This window comes from Pinus tabuliformis, chromosome 8, assembly GCF_031772625.1.
Source record: "Pinus tabuliformis cultivar Carrire ecotype Pingquan chromosome 8, CPIR1, whole genome shotgun sequence".
In the NCBI taxonomy this organism is placed as follows: domain Eukaryota; kingdom Viridiplantae; phylum Streptophyta; class Pinopsida; order Pinales; family Pinaceae; genus Pinus; species Pinus tabuliformis.
In genome coordinates this window covers 786,647,922-786,652,901 of record NC_142294.1, presented here as the reverse complement: position 1 = coordinate 786,652,901, position 4,980 = coordinate 786,647,922, and the positions used below count along the sequence as shown (strand labels likewise).

Sequence of the window (4,980 nt, the reverse complement as noted above, 5' to 3'; positions counted from 1 at the left end):
GAAAATTATAAATCCCAATCATTAAAATTTTTACATTATTAATGAAAAAACAAGAAGTTCACGGTTGTGAAGCTTCTTTTTCCTTACTATTTTTGCAGATAATAAGTTATTGTACTTTGCTTTTTACAAATAAAGCTTTGCCTGTGCTGAAAAATACATCCTCCCTAATGGATGGAACACCGTTCAACATCAATACTGTTGACCTAATCCACCTTAAAATTATTTTGAACAAACGATACACAATACTTTGATTTACAAACATGAATAAGAGTATCGAGACAGATGAAAAGAATGAAAACATTGTGATGTTCAGCACGATAGCAGGATATCTGGTGAGTGAACCATCTCATCACTTTAAGAGGAAGCTTTAACAGACCAACTGCCATGTTTACCAGCCCTGAAATGCATATACAACAATATGGGCATAGGCAAGTCGATATCGAAATATTCAAAACTGATACAAGATATGGCAACAAAAACTCATATTCCAGAAATTTATAATCAACTGGCCATACAATCTAAATGTTAAGAACCCAGAAATCTGAAAAAGTGGATAAGTTGAGAGATTTGCAAAAGGAAACTTACCCCAAGATCCAGATGATTGCACGCAAAACTGCAAAGATGAGGGACAATAATGCAAAGGGAAGACCCAATGAAAACCTCTGCAATCGCCCATTTCTCTGGGTACCTGAATCTCAGAAATTTTACTGCACGATGTTATTGACCGAGATCTCTGTGTATGATCTGACACTGCAAATGTAATAATTCTCCAATGCAAATATATCTCGGATCAATGGAGAGTTGTTTATACATAATTTACATTATCAAATGATGTTTCTCAACGAGGTCAGCTTCATTTCAAGTTCCTTCCATCCTAGAAGAACCTGTCTCTGATGTGGACCTGGTCTTGTTAATACCTAGTGTTGCAAGGTTCACTTACTCGACTTACGTTTTGGAAGCAGCAACATACTTCACAAATTGAAATACTTACACAAATGAAAAAAATTGTCATGCTTGCCTTCTCACCTTTCTCATGCTTTCCTTCTCATGCTTGCCTTCTCGCCTTTTTACCATCTTAGGATATAGAGTGGTATGAGTTGTTCTTCAACTAACTTCCATTGTATAATGATCCTAGTAACTTCCAGCGTAGTTGTTATTTAACTAATTTCCAAGTGTATAACTAGCAGTTGTCCCAAAAGGTACAAAGATAGGCCTATAGGATTATTAAATTGGAATTGTTGAATTTTTCTAGAAGAGATGTTGGTTCAAACCTAAAGGATGAGCAATTTGGGATGGCTAAAGGCTTTCTAATTGTTTTTTATTATAGTAAAATTTGATAATTCATTGGTTTTACTTTCAAAAGCTTGAAGGAATTTGAAGAGAATATATATAATTGTTTTGTGGAATGTGATCCCAAAATCATTGATTTGTATATACATACTAAATGAAATGTTAATTGGTTGAAACCCTACACAAATGTTTGATATAAGCAAATAAGCTGGAAATTTCCATTATTCAGAAAAATTGTAGTACCCAGAAAAAACCAGACCCTTCAAATTGAGCATTAAAAATGCTATTGCGTTAAAACCTTCAAACTTGGTGGCAACCCTTCAAATTTGGGTAGAACAGTAGGAACAAGTATTTCTATCTTTTATGCGAGAACATTTTTATTTGAGAACGAGTGTTTCATTCTTTTATTTAAAGAGTAATTTGGTTGGAAAACTAAGAATAATGATTCCTGAAAACTGGGAATGAGGGTTTCATGAAAAATCAGAACAGAGTGTTAAGCAGCTAACCATGAAACTCTTCAACCAACATGTGTTGTAATTGACAATGATTTGACCACATGGGAAGAAGACATAAAAATTCACAGTTAATCATGAAACTCTTCAACCAACATGTGTTGTAAACTGACACGGTGGCCGAGATGCATTAAATTGATAATGATTTGGCCACATGGGAAGAAGACATAAAAATTCACACTGGATAACGAAACATGACACTTGAAGATTTTCTTCAAGTCATCATTAAATTGACAAAGTGGCCGAGATGCACTAAATTGACAATAATGAGTTAGCCACATTGTGGCTCGCCGAGTGTGGCCACGACGAGACTGCAACAACAAACTGACAATGAATTGGCCATATGGAAAGAATGAATAAAATTTAACAAACTGACAATGAATGGGCCATATGGAAAGAATGAATAAAATTTCACAAGGAATAAAAATGAATACTAGCTAAAACTGCACCATCACAAAAACAATGGCAAAACAATTTTCCAAAAGAAACTTCCCACCTAAGCATTGCAACAACTTGCACTTTTGCAAACAGATTGCTTACAACTATTACGCATTGCAAACTAATCTCTTCCCAAGTATTCAAAAACAAAATTTTCCGAACAAATTGATACAACCACTAAACATTCCATAATCACTCACTTCAATCCGATAGATAAACAGTCAGGCAGATAAAATCCATGCAAATATTCAAGAATATATTTTTGCTAACACATCGAAAGACTATTGTGCATTATAAAATGGTAGATTCAGCCTTGCTGATAAAATCCATCCAAATATTTAATAACATAATTATAAATACTCATTGCTCACAACCGTAGTGGATTTGTAGAATAATCGCTTTAGCCTAGCAAATAAAATCCATCCAACTATTTGTAAACTTCAAAGTCAATTATTAAAAAACATATAAACAAGTTCCACTCTGAAGAATTTTGGCAAATGTACAACCCTCTCTTGCAGACAAGATAAAACAACCCTCTCTTGCAGACATGATAAATTATTGTTCAACAACCAGTTTTATACATGAAGACACATATAGCACTTTAACATTGATAAAAGACATCGTCATACAACATCTTGTATTGCGGTCGATTATCAGTGAAAAGTAATAGAAAGTGCAGAATATTATCAGTGTAAAGTAATAGAAAATGCAGAATATAAATCACGAAGAATGTGGTCTACCGAAAAACAAATTAAATTTATACATGAAGACACATATAGCACTTCAACATTGATAAACAGTAATTAGACTGTATAATAATGAAGAGCTTAACAAGCATCAACATGCAGTATGGGTTCAAAAAACATGGCCTCGAATGGCAAAAAGTTCCATATTAATAAGCAGCTACAATTAGCTCGAGTCGACCCATTCAATTAGAAGTCATAAATCCACAAAATCCACTGTAGTCAATGTAAACTTCAATTATACGACATTACATTAGAAGTCATAAATCCACAAAATCCACTGTAGTCAATGTAAACTTCAATTATACGACATTACAGAATCCTGCAATCTACAATGCATTTCTACAAAAAGCTTCCTTCATCAAATATATGTACATGCTATAGAATTCTCCCCCAGAAAAATCCGACCTTTACAAATCATCATCGTGAAAACAGGCCTAGGCCCTTTCCCCATGGATACGCCTTGCAAGTTGAATGTATTTCAACACGATGGTCACCCTCTTCGCATGTATGGTGCAGAGGTTAGTATCTTCAAACAGACTGGCAAGATAGGCCTCTGCAACCTCCTGAAGTGCCAAGACAGCATGACTCTGGAATCGCAGATCCGTCTGAACACAATAAAACAAAATAATTAGACAAGTACAGAAAAATCCGACCTTTACAAATCATCATCGTGAAAACAGGCCTAGGCCCTTTCCCCACGAATACGCCTTGCAAGTTGAATGTCTTTCAGCACGATGGTCACCCTCTTCGCATGTATGGTGCAGAGGTTAGTATCTTCAAACAGACTGACAAGATAGGCCTCTGCAGCCTCCTGAAGTGCCAAGACAACATGACTCTGGAATCGCAGATCCGTCTGAACACAATAAAACAAAATAATTAGACAAGTACCACCGCCAGAACAGAGTACCAAGCAATTCATTTAAATGGGTCGCCAATTAAGCTAACATTTTAACGAGAAAGGTGACAAGTTACCTTGAAGTCCTAGGAAATTTCCCTCACAAGCCTTTGAAATGGCAGCTTCCAAATTAGCAACTCCATGCTCTTCTGATACTCGATTAAACAATTTGCAATAAGATACATATACTATAAAGAAAACATTGTAAACACATCGATAGAATCCGAAGCAAATTTAAACTGCGTGTACATAACGAAGAGAAACTCTTCCGGGATGATATCTATGAGGCTTCTTCACACCTCCGGTCGTGGGAGCAGATTTACGAGCAGCCTAATTTAAAAAAGGAGCTTCAGAATAAAATGCCACAATAAAAACAGCACGCCTCAATTAACTCCACCAAAGATGCAACGGAATAAATATAGGAAAGTCGTTACCTTTGTTATGAGTTGCTTCCTTGGAGTCTTTCGTCCGGTAGATTTCCGTGTTGTCTGCTTCGTACGAGCCATGGTTCAAGGAAAAGAGCGATCTACAACATAGAGAGCAAGAACGAAAGAATAAGACCAAAGCCCAAACATCAAAACAGAAAATCCAAAACCACAACAAAAAATTACTATCAATTTCTTTCAAAAAACCACTTTTAGGCAATGCAATCACGATCACACTGCCTTAAATAAAATGGAGATTTTCCCGTACTAAACCCTCAAAAACAAATTTGAAGAAAAAGGAAAATAAGAAATCAAAGCAGACATATACTTTGAGACAAACTAAAATGGAAATAAAACATGGATCCTAACCCAAGAACAACCACAAACCCTAGGAAACCAAGAGAATTCACTAATTCAAGAACAATCTGACATAGACTTATGAAGTTGGAATTTTTGAATTTTTATAAAAGGCCGGGCCACCTTCTGGGTGGCTATTTATTTCAAAGCAAACCAATCAACATGGTGCTACCAATCAGCATGGTGCTTATTGAAAAATGTTGATGAACTACATTAGATAGTAACCAAATTACTGGAAGTCGGAAAAATGAAATGCTCGACACATTCAACAATAAGGCTCAATGCACTGTAGCAAAAGAAAGCAATCACGTTGTTAT

General features: G+C 35.5%; 2 pseudogenes; both read right to left on the bottom strand.

The window, feature by feature from the left end:
* Positions 1-203: 203 nt before the first annotated feature.
* LOC149237935 (signaling peptide TAXIMIN 2 pseudogene) lies at positions 204-676 on the bottom strand (annotated as a pseudogene).
* A 2,992-nt stretch (positions 677-3,668) lies between these two features.
* Positions 3,669-4,387, bottom strand: LOC149237934 (histone H3.3-like; annotated as a pseudogene).
* Between the last annotated feature and the right edge of the window lie 593 nt (positions 4,388-4,980).